This window comes from Sarcophilus harrisii, chromosome 1 (genome assembly GCF_902635505.1).
Source record: "Sarcophilus harrisii chromosome 1, mSarHar1.11, whole genome shotgun sequence".
NCBI classification, from domain to species: domain Eukaryota; kingdom Metazoa; phylum Chordata; class Mammalia; order Dasyuromorphia; family Dasyuridae; genus Sarcophilus; species Sarcophilus harrisii.
Genome location: NC_045426.1, coordinates 344,120,069 through 344,135,696, shown reverse-complemented (window position 1 = coordinate 344,135,696; position 15,628 = coordinate 344,120,069). Strand labels below are relative to the sequence as shown.

Here is a 15,628-nt window from a genome sequence, read left to right as displayed (position 1 = left end):
AATATATTTTATCTTTATATATGCCCAAATCTATTCCTTCACCTTAAAAGCCACCTCTTCCATTAAGCCTTAATTGAGCCATCCCAAATTTTCTGATATTAGCTTAATTGGAGTTATTCCTTTACTCTTATGCTATTGGCTACTTTATATCTGTCTTATTTATGGACACAATCTCCCCTGGGTGACACAGTGAATAGAGTGTTGCACTCCGAGTCAGAAAGACTCATCTTGCCGAGTCTCAGACACTTATTAGCTGTGTGACTCTGGGCAAATCATTTAATCCTATCTGCCTCAGTTTCCTCATCTGTTGGAGATGGAGAAGAGAATGACAAACCATTCCACTTTTGCCAAGAAATCCCCAAATGTCATGAAGACATGCACACAATTTAAGAACAAAAATGTTTTCCCAAGTAGATTGTAAGCTTTTTGATGTCAGGAATTTTTTCACCTTCTATCTTTGGGTATCATCTTGCAGTGCCTCTACTTCCTAAGTAAGTTCTCCCAAACTTGGTATTCCACTTCCAAAATACTCTATAGGTGTGTATCTATTCTCAGGCAGATGCAGAAATCATAGCTCTCATGCCTTCCCTGGTGTGTTTACTAATCAGCCATACAACTAATTTAAAGCAAAGGCATTTAATGAAATTACATGGAAAAAAAATCCAAACAAAAAAATCCAAAACATTTTCTCCATACATCTGATTCACACTCCTATATATATATATATATATATATATATATATATATATATACATACATGAAGATTGGGAAGAGTAGACACATAGAGGCCAGTGGACATATAGGACCAAATTTTTGGACTATTGATGTTCTCTGGTGCTGTTATAACACTTTTCCTGCTGGACCTCCTCTCAACTGGCATTGTGAGGCATGCAATCTCTGCCAAGTATGGAAGGTTTGGTGGGTTTCTGAGCATGATGTGTGGTCCCTGCTGATAGGCATTCCTACACTTGACTTTTCTGATTAGTTTGTGCCTTCTACTACCACAGTTGAGTTCATTGGAAATGAGTTTATAATCAATAATCAGGTTAAGGAAAATCCTTAGAACTTTGGCTTTTTTCTTTCCTATGAGGAGACTTTATGAGTTTTCAGAACCTTGGTGCCTTCTAGTTCTAACTCAACCATCTTTAGGGAGTGGAGTGGAGGTTTGGATCAGTTACTTGCCTATCAGTTGAAGTTAACTACCTTACTTATGTTCCAATTGCTTCTATTGAATCAGTTAATCAAAGGTGTTAAAGTAAGCAAAATACATATGCAATTTGGTAGGAGTGAAAGTCATTGAGTGAAATCAAATGCTGAACTAGAAGTATTTGGGATTAGCCAAAGTGCCTTTTACTAGAGTCTACTTAAAAGAGCTGGCCAGATTTGAGTATTTGACTAAGTCTAGGGCAGGGGTACTAGGAGTTCTAGGTAAGTCTCTATGAGGGAATTGCTTGTCTGGGAAAAGCCTCTGTCTCTTTCTATCTTTCTTTGAATTTCAAAAGATTGGATGATATGAAGTTCTCAGGTATCCTAGCTGTGTTCCTGGAATACCAGTTGCTATTAGTATCTTCCTCAGAAGCTGTGGAAAAACAGATTCTTTGGGAAAAAACTTTACAAGGAGCCTGGCAGAAAGCTGTTCATCCTTCCTCAGATGATCTTACTGTGGATTCCACAAATGGAAGAAAAAGTCTCCTAACCTTCAAGAGTTGTGAGTTAACTCATTGTCATATGTTCTGTAAGATTAAGTCCACTTTCCTCAGGACTTATTGTGTAGCAGTATAGCCCTGGTTTGGGGTGGGATGAGGTGTTTATACTAACTGCCCTTATTCTACTTAGTAAAGATCTATTTTTTTAGTTAAAATACAATTTAATTAAGCCAATAATCAATGATGTGTTGTTTTTCCTTTGTTTTGAAAGAAGATTAATGACATCATTGTGTGATGTCTTAACTTGAGCATGAATTAGATTTAATTAGATTTAGGCAGAATTGCACAAAGTATCAAGTCTTACTGTCAGTTCTAGAGTCAAAGAAGTCCCATAGGGAAGGCATAAGTCAGGAGGACTATAATGGCCTGAGATGCAATAGGCAGTCATTGACTTCAGTGTCTTCAGTGTCTGACCAGAGTATGGGCCAATATCAAATCAAGATTTACCTATACCTTTCTATTTCTAGCATGTCATGTGGTACACATTGCTTAATCAACATTTAATGAATTAACATTGAATCTGGTCTACCCTTCCACCCTAATGAATCTCTTATTTAGCAAGAATAAGTAATTTATAATAATTATAGCTAGCATTTATATAGCTTCTTTGCTAGGACTTTTAGTCTCCTTTGAGACTCACAACAACCCTCGGAAGTAGGTGCTGTTATTATTTCCATTTTACAGAGGAAGCTGAGGCAAATAGAGATTATAAAACTTGCTTAGGGTCACATATCTAGGACTTAATCTGAATCTAGTTTCTTAATCTGAAGCTAGATTTAAACTCAGATCTTCCTGACCCCAGTTCTCCTTCCAAAGCACCTCCTTGTTGCCTCTAACTTTCTCATGATTTCACAGGTGATTCTTCCCTTTTATACCTGAAAAATAAATCTGTATTTATTCTACAAATATTTTATCTAGCACCTGCTCTAGCAGGATGCTGGGGAAACAAAAGCAAGAAGCAAAATTATCCCTGCCTTTGAGAACTTTGCATTCTCTTGCAAAGAAGTATAGAACAATATGTACATAGATAAGTGAATTACAAAATATATGCAAAGTCATTATAGGACTAGGTCTATTTTGTACTATAACTATTTCCCAGAATTGTGGAATATATTCCATGTTGAAGGGGATCACATAGGCCATCTAGTAATGCAACCTGTATCTGGCCCTTGAATCCAATTTATAACACCCCAAGGAAGTAGTCATTCACTCTCCTTATACTTAACTCCTAATTAATTAATCCTGCCTCCAATCCCTTAAGGCAACCCACTTTTGCATAACCCAATCAGTTTGGGAAATTCTTAGTCTGTGTCAAAATTTACCTCTGGATAACTACTCCTGGCTCCTAGGTCAGCAATCCAGAGGCAAACAGAATAAGTACAACCTCTTTTCCCCAATGATGTGAATTGGGAGAGCAATTGCTGGTTCCAAATGATGTGTTTGAGGTATAGCATCAAGTGTTGGGGTTCAGTTATGTGAAGAATTAACAGTGGCCATTCTCTTTGGCAAAAGATAGGTTTGTTTAGGAGATACAATAGACAATATCAGGAGTAGCAAATATGAAATAGAATTGGGACAGCATATAGTTAGCAAGGGAAGTGGTTTTAACAATAATGATGGAAAAGACAAGTTCCCTAGTGGAAATCACAATTAACCATGAGGTTGGAATATGCTCTTAGTTGGCAGGCAAATCTTTAGAGGAGTTTAGCATCCTAAAAAAGTTATCTATAAGAAGGAGAAAGAATAGAGGCATGTGGAGGGATGAGAAGAAAGATACCATGTAGCATGGGGAAAAAGGAAAGGAAAGACACTGAAGCAGAGTATTATGGCAAACTATGACCCAAAAGTGGTTCTGCAAATATTCATGACAGATTTATAGGGGAAATTTAACCTCCAGGGTTGGCATAATTCAGATTTTTGACTGAACATAGCAGGGTTGGACTACTCATGAACCCACAGAGGATGGGACTGTAAGATTGAACTGAACCTCATCAGTGTCTCTCCCGGCTTGTTGGAGGGAGTCATTCCATCGGCTTTCTCTGCCAACCTCATCTAGTTTCTTAGCACCTCATCACTATGGCTGTCCAACTATTTGAATAAATGAAAAATATTAAGTTCCTACTTTAACAAATCACTTTAATAAGTTCTGGGGATATAACCTTTTGTTTATTTAATTTTATTTATTTTTTATTATTTTTTAAAATTTATTTATTTTTATTTATTATAATAACTTTTTATTGACAGAACCCATGCCAGGGTAATTTTTTACAACATTATCCCTTGCACTCATTTCTGTTCCAATTTTCCCCCTCTCTCCCTCCACCCCTTCCCCTAGATGGCAAGCAATCCTATATATGTTGAATATGTCGTAGTATATCCTAGATACAATATGTGTGTAGAACCAAACAGTTTTCTTGTTGCACAGGGAGAATTGGATTCAGAAGGTAAAAATAACCCGGGAAGAAAAACAAAAATGCAAACAGTTTACATTCATTTCCCAGTGTTTTTTCTTTGGGTGTAGCTGCTTCTGTCCATCATTGATCAATTGAAACTGAATTAGGTCTCTTTGTCAAAGAAATCCACTTCCATCAGAATACATCTTCATACAGTATCGTTGTTGAGGTATATAATGATCTCCTGGTTCTGCTCATTTCACTTAGCACGAATTTAGTTCATGTAAGTCTCTCCAAGCCTCTCTGTATTCATCCTAATGGTCATTTCTTACAGAACTATAATATTCCATAACATTCATATACCACAATTTACCCAACCATTCTCCAATTGATGGGCTTCCATTCATTTTCCAGTTTCTGGCCACTACAAACAGAACTGCCACAAACATTTTGGCACATATTGGTCCCCTTCCCTTCTTTAGTATCTCCTTGGGATATAAGCCCAGTAGTAGCACTACTGGGTCAAAGTTTGATAACTTTTTGGGCATAATTCTAGATTTCTCTCCAGATTGGTTGGATTCATTCACAACTCCACCAACAATGAATCAGTGTCCCAGTTTTCCCACATCCCCTCCAACAATCATCATTATTTTTTCCTGTCATCTTAGCCAATCTGACAGGTATGTAGTGGTATCTCAGAGTTGTCTTAATTTGCATTTCTCTGATTAATAATGATTTGGAACACTCTTTCATATGAGTGGTAATAATTTCAATTTCATCATCTGAAAATTGTCTGTTCATATCCTTTGACCATTTGTCAATTGGAGAATGGCTTGGTTTCTTATAAATTAAGAGTCAGTTCTCTATATATTTTGGAAATGAGGCCTTTATCAGAACCTTTAACTGTGAAGATGTTTTCCCAGTTTGTTGCTTCCCTTCTAATCTTGTTTACATTAGTTTTGTTTGTATAAAAACTTTTTAATTTGATGTAATCAAAATTTTCTATTTTGTGATTAATAATGGTCTCTAGTTCGTCTTTGGTCACAAATTTCTTCCTCCTCCACAAGTCTGAGAGATAAACTATCCTATGGTCCTCTAATTTATTTATAATCTTGTTCTTTATGCCTAAATCATGGACCCATTTTGATCTTATCTTGGTATACAGTGTTAAGTGTGGGTCCATGTAACCTTTTGTTTAAATGAGGTTTCAGCTTTAAATCAATTAGGTACACAAAATGTTTGTGGAAGCCCTTTTTGTAGTGGCTAGAAAATGGAAAATGAATGGATGCCTATCAATTGGAGAATGGTTGGGTAAATTGTGGTATATGAATGTTATGGAATATTACTGTTCTGTAAGAAATGACCAGCAGGATGAATATAGAGAGGCTTGGAAAGACTTACATGAACTGATGCTGATTGAAATGAGCAGAACCAGGAGATCATTATACACTTCAACAACAATTCCATATGAGGATGTATTCTGATGGAAGTGGATTTCTTCTACAAAGAGAAGATCTAATTCAGTTCCAATTGATCAATGATGGACAGAATCAGCTACACCCAGAGAAGGAACACTGGGAAATGAATGTGGACTACTTGCATTTTTGTTTTTCTACCCAGGTTATTTTTACCTTCTGAATCCAATTCTTCTTGTGCAACAAGAGAACTGTATGGTTCTGCACACATATATTGTGTCTAGGATATACTATAACATTTAATATGTATAAGACTGCCTGCCATCTAGGGGAGGGAGTGGAGGCAGGGAAGGGAAAAGTCAGAACAGAAGTGAGTGCAAGGGATAATTTGTAAAAAATTACCCATGCATATGTTCTGTCAATAAAAAGTTATAATAAAAAAAATCAGTTAGGCACAGGTAGTTTGGAAATATAAAAGCAAAGTAGGTGGTAACAAATTATTTGCTATACTTTTCTATCGATAAAATGACATCTATTTTTTTTTTTGCAAATTTTGTCAAACTTTAAAAAAAATTTATTAAAGCTTTTTATTTTTTTTAAAACAGTGGACAATTCTTCAACATTAGCCCTTGCAAAACCCTGTGTTCCAATTTCCCCTCCTTCCCCCATGCCTTCCCCTAGATGGCAAGTAGTCCAATCTATGTTAAACATGATAGACATATATGTTAAATCCAACATATGTGTACATATTTATACAATTATCATGCCACACAAGAAAATAAAGAAAAGCAAAATAAAATGCAAGTTTGCTTACACTTGGACAAAGAGTAAAAATACTATATTGTGAACCACACTCAGTTCCCACAGCCCTCTCTCTGAGTGTAGATGGCTCTCTTCATCAATAATAATTGGAACTGGTTTGAAACATCTCAGTGTTGAAGAGAGCCATGTCCACCAGAATTGATTATCATATAGTCTTGTTGCCATGTACAATGATTTCCTGATTCTACTCATTTCACTTAGCATCAGTTCGTGTAAGTTTCTCCAGACTTCTCTGAAATCATCCTGTTGGTCATTTCTTACAGAATAACATTCATATACCATAATGATGAGGTTTAGGTTTTGGGGTTTCCTTTCATAGGGAACCAAATGATGAAGTCTGGATTTAGAGAACCAAAATGAGATTACGATTTCTGGTGGTCAGGGAGTTAAATGATAAAGTCTAGTGGCAGGTTCAGGGAACCAAATGGAGAGGTTTGGCTCCTCTGTACCCCCTTGGGATTCGGTGCAAGGGTAGGGAGTTTTGGGGAACTCCCTTCTGGCGGTGCAGAGATTCTCTGTAAAGGAATTTACAAACCCGAAAACCTAGATTGATAAAAGAGGTTTATTTTAGAGATTGGGAAGTAAGGTTAGAAATCCCAACAGAGAGGCATAAAGTCTCTTTAGGGAAATAGGTGAGGATAAAGAGAGGATAACACTGGAAGAGAATATTATTCCAATGGGCAGAGGCCTCCTTGGCATGGCATGGCATATCATGGCATGCTTAGAACTTCAGCAAAGAGAGGATTTTAGATTGACTCTTATTTTTTTTATTACAGCTTTTTTATTTACAAATATATGCAAAAGTAATTTTTCAGCATTGACAGTTGCAAATCCTTTTGTTCCAACTTTTTCCCTACTTCCCCTCACCCCTTCCCCCAGATGGCAGGTTGCCCAATACATGTTAAATATGTTAAAGTATAAGTTAAATACAATATATGTATACATGTCCAAACAGTTATTTTGCCGTCTAAAAAGAGTCAGACTTTGAAATAGTAGGAATTTATTTGGAAATAGTAGGAATTTAGTAGTAGGAAATTAGCTTATGAAGAACATCAAAAATGCAGGCGGACAAAAATAGAGGGATTGGGAATCCTATGTAGTGGTTCATAGTCATCTCCCAGAGTTCTTTCCCTGGGTGTAGCCGCTTCAGTTCATTACTGCACTATTGGAAGTGATTTGGTTCATCTCATTGTTGAAGTGGGCCACATCCGTCAGAATTGATCATCATATAGTATTGTTGATGAAGTAAATAATGATCTTCTGGCCCTGCTCATTTCACTCAGCATCAGTTCATGTAAGTCTCTCCAGGCCTTTCTGAAATCATCCTGTTGGTCATTTCTTACAGAACAATAATATTCCATAATATTCATATACCACAATTTATTCAGCCATTCTCCAATTGATGGACATCCACTCAGTTTCCAGTTTCTTGCCACTACAAAAAGGGCTGCCACAAACATTTTTGCACATGAACCACATATGTTTATAAAATTGAACTTTTAGCCAGTGCTCCAGACTTTGGTGGCAAGAACTTTCTTCTTGGGGTCTTCAGAGGTATTACATCTCAGCAGGTATTGAGACATTCTTGTCCCCCCCCCCCGGCCAAGAATTGCTCCACTAGTGGTGGAAGCTGAACTGAAAGCAGGAAAAGTGATCAAGGGACACTGCAATTCCTAGGACTCTTAGGCCATGGATCCTGAACTGTCTCTCCTGGAATCCAGAAGAATGTGTTGGTTGAGGTGATAGCCCCAGACTTACCTGCTGAGTACCTGCTGCCTTTCCCCCAGGACAACTTTCTGCCTAAGGTCAGTTGGCTCTAATCCTGCATCATTGGTTGCTTTTTGGACATTTCTAATTGGATGGCCTTCCCTCTCAACCCATCCAAAACAGAATTCTTTATCTTCCCCTTTTATGTTATCATCCCCCTTGTAGTCCCTAGGTTTGTAAATTGGGGCATCCATTACTCCTCTCTGTAACTGACATATTTGTTCAATTGCCAAACCTTGTTATTTCTATCTCTGTCTTTCATGAATGTGTCCTCAGCAGGCTATTGCATTAACCTCCTAATTGTTCTCCCTGCCTTAAACTTCTCCCCACTACAAGTCCATCCAACACACAGTTATCCAAGTGCCTTTTCTAAAGAAAAGATGTCTCGCTTGCCCCCAACTTATTTATTAGCACTAGGCTCAAACCTAAATTCTTTAAAACCTGACCCCTTCCTAAATTCCTAATCTTTTTTTTTTTTTTTTTTTTTTTAACATATTACTTAACTTCCTCCACAATCTAGCTACTCATTGATCCCATCTCCTGTCTCCATATCTTTGCTTTGGTTGTTCTTCAGTCTGGAATGATCTCTCTCTTCCATTTTCCCCTCCTGGAAATACTGGTTTTCTTCTAGATTAAGTCAGGCCTTGATTTCTACAGGAGACTTTTCAGCTCTCTTTCTTAGCCATCCCTATTCCTCCCAGCAATGAGTGCCTGCCTTTTTCTAAGGTTATACTGTATCTTCTTTATATGTATCACATAAATACCTATGTAATTCTCCTTCCTTCAAGGCAACATTAGTTTTATTTCAGGACTGCTATGTAACTTGTGTAAGCTTGTCTCAGGGACTGAATAAGTTTCTGGGCTGTTCTCAGGACAAGATAGTGGTCACTGGAGAATTTCTGTTAGCTTACCACAATTAACATCAAATGAAATACATGACATAAAGTAAAAGATGGTTGATTTTAAAAACAAAAGGCAAGAGAAATAACAAAGGGTTAACACCCTGCAGCATGCACTCTATACTTTTTACTCCCAAAACACCAAATCCCAGGTCCCAAATCTACTTCTCTTCTTCCTATCCTGTCTTCAACATCCAAAAAAAAATATCACTTCCTCCATGAGAAGTTGCTAGAATTCATGTGCACAGCACGTGGTATTGGGTTCTGGGACTTCTTGGCAAAGGAACCAGAAGTTCCTTTTTGGGATATTGTTGACTTTCGTTGCCTTAGGTATATGGGCTTCTTACTTGGGAACAGATGAACAAACTACCCCCATCTCCATGTCCTGACATCACTGCCATTTCTGCTGTGCTAATTCTAGAATGAGTTAAATACAATGGAAAGGAAATGTCTTTTTAACATGAGTGAGTTAGGGGAAGTCTCTTGGCTTCATTTTCACTTTTTTCTCACCTCTTTTCCCTGCCCTAGTCTTTCTTCTTGTTATCTTTTTTCTTTTGAAAGATCTTTGTCCAGCCTCCAGTGGACATTCTATAAAAGACTCATTCAAGCAGAGCTCATATGGTCTGGCTAACATAATCCCTATATCCAGATAACAAGTGGTACTTACAGGACTTGAGGACAAATTGAAATCATGCTGCTGGTGGCCAGAATGGTCTGTTAATGCTCTCTTACAAAAGATTGTATTAATTTTTTAAGTTGTAGTGTTACATTTCTCCAAGACCTCAAGACTTGTTTTTCATACAGTGACTGTATCTTGTACTTGTGAAATGTTTTTTTTTTTTTTCAAGCCAAGTTTATCCATATCCAGTTTATTACACACAACCACCAGGTAGCACTGGTGGACAAAGAAGACAACTAAAATCACTTGTGAGGCAGAGAACCTGGGGAGGTACTCACTTGTTTTCCCTTCAAAGTGACTGGTTTTCCCTAGTAACTCATTTCTCTTCTATGGAAAAACCAAGTATTCTGCTTTCTGGAGGAAGGAAAATGTCTAGCTTACTTGTTTTTCCTGACTCTGCACCTATACTGGCTTGTGTTTCTTATAGTATGTTTCCCAGAGAAAACCATTTTTCTTTCTTTCAGGACATTTGTGACAACAACTTAATAAATTCTTCTCTCGATTAAGTGATGATAGCTCAAAACTCTAGTCAGTTTGCAATAGCAGTACCAGACTATGATCTTATTTACAAAATAGCAGTCACTTAGATCTATGTCCATTCCAGGTTGTTTACCTAATCAGGCAGGGTAAGAATCACTGACTAGTGCATTTTGTAAGTAAAATTTTAAAATCTAAATTTATTTATTTAAATTGTAGTTTTTTTTTCAAATACATGCAAAGATAGTTTTCAACAATTCAGCATTTCAACATGTTTGCAAAACCTTGTGTTCCAAATTTTTCTCCCTCTATCCCCTCCCCTAGAAGACAGGCAATCCAATATAGGTTAAACATATGCAATTCTTTTAAACATATAAAATCTAAATTTAAAATAACAAGTAAGGAATAACAATATGAACAAGTTTGTTTATACTGATCTATCTTCACTGATAGCTGGAAAGGAAATTTGCTGCTTATTCAATAAGGTAGAAGAAATTACTGGCTCCAGGAGGATAGTTTTTCCTTGGGCATGGTAGTGGGGGTAAACGGAAAAGAAGAAACCACCAGGTTTCTCTCCTCCTTTCACTGGAAATCAGTCCCATCCCCAACATCTATAATCTGGGTATTTGTCTTTTCAGCTATGGATCTATTTCATATTGGCCTGATCCTCTAACTTGTCCTCATGATTCATTTTTCAGCAGTTGCTGTTGAATGACTTCTCTTTCAGTAGCTTCTCCATTTCCTTCCCACCAACCTCCTTCTAAGGTCAGGGCTATGAATGGAACTTGGATGTCTGAGGTAACTTCCTATCTGGCAGGGTTTTTTCTTGCTCCATATACCGCTGACCTTTGTGGATCCTGCCAAAACTGGAACAACATTTATGAAATAGCATGACACATGGGATAACAGTCTAGCCTTAAGAATCAAGAAGCCCGTTTTCAAGTCTCATCTTACACATATTGTCATGCCATGGTCACGTCCAAGCCATTTATCTTTTCAATGCTCCAGGCAACTCTCTAGGGAGAGAAGGGAAGTATTTTATGGTATATTTTCTAGAGCATAATCTTAATTCCAGTGTCTTTTTATGTTGTCTTTGTTTATATTATTATAGTCGTATATATGCTCCTTTTTCTGCTTACAGACTCTGTGAATATAATTCTTCCCATGTTTCTCTGGCATTTTCAAAGTTGTCATTTTCAATTCTAATACTATGTCACAGAGTAAGTGCTAATCAATATTGAAGAGAGAATCTCTTTATTGGAAGTTTCTTCTATACCAATGAAATACCAAGCACAGTCCAAAATTTTTTCTCTGAATTTTTCATTTGTCATTTTTTATGGTACTATATTTCATTGCACACTATAATTTAGCCACTTACCAACTGATGAACATCCATTTTATTTTATTTTCTTGCTAACACAAAGTGTTGCTATAAAAACACACATGCACACACACACACACACACACACCTTTTTGTTTTTGATCTCCTTAGAAAATATGCCCAATATTGGTATCACCAGATCAAAGTATATGGACAGTTTTAATGATTTCATCATGTAGGAAGGAATCCCTTTCAGATGTGGATAGTTTTGCTGGTAGAAAGGGGGCAGAAAGAGAGATAGTTTTGAGAGAAATCATTTAAAAAATAAACTCTCAGAGAAAAGATACTAGCATAAAAATGATTTATCCTAGTATTTAATTTGCCTATGATAGATATGAGGATTTGGACTTAATATAGCTAGGGAAATTTATTTTTAGAACTATTAGTAATTTTGAACATATATATATATATATATATATATATATATATATATTGCTTAGTTGTGTTATAAATGGCAAGAATGTGGATTTTGGATTATCATTAGAAGCTAGAGGTGAATTATCTCATTGAAAAGACCCTGCTTTGGAATAGGATAGATGAGCTTAGGACAGAGAAGAACACAAAGGAAAGCTGACTCAGAAAAGATGTCTAATTGGGACTGTATAGAAAGCTCAGAGCTTACACTGTCACTTGATATAGGAAGAAAAGATGTTGACTTTGTTGCTTGAAAGAGATTACTAGAGGAAGAAAAGATGTTAATTTTACTTTTCTCTGCATTGCCATTTGTTGCTTAAGAGGTAAAATCTCTGAGAGCTCAGTCAAGAATCCTAACCTAAAAAAGCTCTACGGATTCCACACTTAATATTTTTACTTTTGCTGAAAGTGTGTAACACTAGTACAAAAAAGGAATAGCCTGAGTGGATCACCCCCATCCATAAGTGAATTGTTGTTTGGGCAGGACCAAAGGACAATAAAAGACATGTCCCAGAGTCAAAAATTGAATTAGCCCAATCATAAGTTCTTTATGCATGTATCTCGCTGATGTGGTTCTGTAAGTTTGTTTCCCCAACAGACACTTTCAATGGGAGAAGGTCCCTGACTTACAGAAAGATTATTATTATCATTTTATTTTGCTTTTGTTCCCAAAAGGAGGGCAGAGGAATTTTTCTTGGTTAATTCTGAGCTTTCTGACTCTGAATTCCCCTCATAAATTGTTTCTGGGGCATTGGGTGTTATGCTTGGATTATACTTTTATAATTAGAAATATATGACATGCTCTTACTGAATTCAGGTATTTGTGATAAACATTTCCTTTTCTAACTGTCTGGAATTTTGTTTTTAGAAAACAAAAGTCAAACTCAAGAGCCTATAGTTTGAAGTCTCCATTCTCATTCCTTTTGAAAATGGAGACATTTACCTGATCTCTCTTCCACCTGACAACCTTTCATACACAAGAAGCCAGCTATCATATCCCTTTCTCTTCTTTTTTCCATGCTACACATCCCTAGTTCCTTCAGTGTATCCTCATATGACTTGGTTTCAGGTATCCTTGTCATCCTGGCCACCTTCTTGTAGCTTGTTAATATCTTAAAATGTGGTACCAGACCTGAACACATTCTTCAGGTATAGTCTGACCTAAACAGAGGGCAATTGGGATCATAATATCTTTTATGAATATGGTTTCTAAATCTACAGTATCATAAAGGTTTTTATCTACCATGTTGCAGCATTGACCTCTAATGAATTTACAAGCCACTAAAAAAAAAAACCAGATCTTTTTCCACATAAATTTTTTGTTTAGCTTCCTTCATCCTGCCATTCAGTGGATTTTAAAATATTTTTATTTCATTCCATTCTTCTAGTCTGTTATGATATTTTAAGATCTTGATTCTGGCATGCAATGGATTAGCCAATCCTCTCAGCTAAATGCCTTCCACAAAACTGATAAACATTCCATCTAAGCCTTTATCCCAGTCATTGCTGACCTGACTGAGTGACGCTTCTGGGAACAGATCCAGGTAATTTGCTGGTGCCCGATGAGACAAAGCTCCCTAGGATAAAACCTGGCCCAGTGTCAAATCACAGGTTATTGATGCTTTCTGGTGTTGACTGGGGATGGACAGAGACATAATTCATGAAGGGAGTTTACAGAACTAGATACCTCAGGAGGATTGACCTCTCAATACTCCTTGAGGACTTTAGCAGAGAGAAGTTCCCATATCCTGTAAAAAACAGTTCCCCTTGGCCCTAAATTAGAATTGATCTGCAGGAATATGAAACGTGTTGAAGTCTGCTCAAAGAAAGTCAGTGTCATATGGTGCAGCCTGTCTTAGGAATAAGAGGCGCAAAGAGAGATGAGATTTCTAGTCCTGCAAAGGAAACAAAAAGAATATGGATTAACACTCTAGAAGAGACTGGTCAGCTTTCCATCTGTTCACAGACTCTTTAGTTCTGAACTCCAATTGGGTCTTACTTCACAAGGAGCAATATGGTAGTTTTTAAAGTCCTGGACTTGGAGAGATGTCTGGTCTAGAGACTGACACTGGCCATGTAATAACAGACAACTCCATTATTCTTTGTGTCTAAAACTCCATTATTATTTGTGCCTCATTCACAAAATGATGATAATCCTTGCAATTCCTAATTCATAAGGTTGACTCTTAAGTGCCATAGAAATTATTTTGGTATCATTTACAACGAGAGTAGCATGGTGTAGTGGATAGAAGGTTGGCCCTAGAGGCAAACATACTGGGGTTCAGGTCCTGTCTCTGACATGTAGTGACTATGTGCCCTAGTGAAGTCACTTAGTCTTCATCCTAAGAACGATAACTTTTTTTTTTGTATGTACTCTTGCTTCCAGTGGAATGTTTTCCACATAGTAGGATGATTTGCAATTGGAGATCTTAGTTTGACCCCTTCCCAGTGTAGTATTAAGAAAATCCCTTAATCTCTTGGGGCTTTAGTTTCTTTATCTGTCAAGTAAGAAGATTGTTCTAAAGATTCTTTGTTTCTTAAAAAGATAAAAACTACCCTTGCAACAAAGAAATGAAATTGAGCAAAAATCATAGAATATGTCTGATGTATACCTTGTGCCACCTCTCTGTCAGTGGAAGATAATAATCATCATAATGTAGCTCATAGTATGGACTAGGAACTACTCTAAGCACTTTATAAATGTTATCTAATTTGAGATTTTTCAATAACCCCAGGAAGTAGATAGTAATAGTATCTCCATTTTACAGATTAGGAAACAGGCAAATGGTTTACCCAGGTCACACAGCTAGGAAGTGTCTGAGGCTATACTTGAACTCAAGCTTTTCTGACTCTAAGCCCAGCTGAGATAGATATTGTCTGGGAAGCATTCATCTTGGATCTGCAACTAGTTACTTCATTGGTCAGAATTTTGTAGTCTTTCAGTAGTGTTGTTTTTCTTTATGTTACTGTGGCCATTATGAAAATGATCTCTTTGTTTTTAGCTCTCTTTATGAGTATTACTCTGTGTGTGTGTGTGTGTGTGTGTGTGTGCGCGCATGCACACATGTGCACTTACACAGGGGTCAGAACATACTGAGTTTGGGGAGACTTAGAGTACATTGACTTCTCCTTGACCTTTGGCCTCCCTAGAATAAAGCCCTGTCTTTTCCCACCTCCCCAGAGACGGAGCTGTAGGAATCATATGATAGGTCAAACCCAAGGGAACATAAATTCTTGTATGGGGACCGGTAAAATAGAGGCTTCCTTAGGAAGACCACATAAGTGTTTTCTCCCTTTTATTTCCTTTCTTTTTTTATTATAATCAATCATTAGCAAATACATTCTAATACTTTTAGAAATAAGAGTATCATATGATACTGTTACATGAACTGTTACATAATTTTTCATGTATTTTTAAAAATTCTCTTTAGTTCCAAATTCTCTCTCTTCCCTATCAAAATGAGAGAGCAAGAAAAACAAAATCTATTACAAACATGTATAGTCACATAAGACAAATTTACCTGTTTTAAAAATATGTTAAATATGACATAAAAGTAATAGAGATCATTTGCATGCCCTTGTGAACTTGGTTTTTTAATGGATATTTTTTGTGGTCTCCTTCATCCTTTTGCATTCTATCACATCTTACTAATTTTTCTGCTCTCTCTTATAACA

The 15,628-nt window shown here is 36.8% G+C and overlaps 1 protein-coding gene across 1 annotated transcript in view; it reads left to right on the top strand.

The window, feature by feature from the left end:
- The first annotated feature begins 749 nt into the window (after positions 1–749).
- LOC100920962 (zinc finger and SCAN domain-containing protein 30-like) overlaps positions 750–15,628 on the top strand; it is an 82,299-nt gene continuing 67,420 nt past the window's right edge. Inside the window, exon 1 of the mRNA XM_031945755.1 lies at positions 750–1,708. The gene's annotated coding sequence lies outside the window, so the exon portion shown is untranslated. The remainder of the gene's footprint in view (positions 1,709–15,628) is intronic.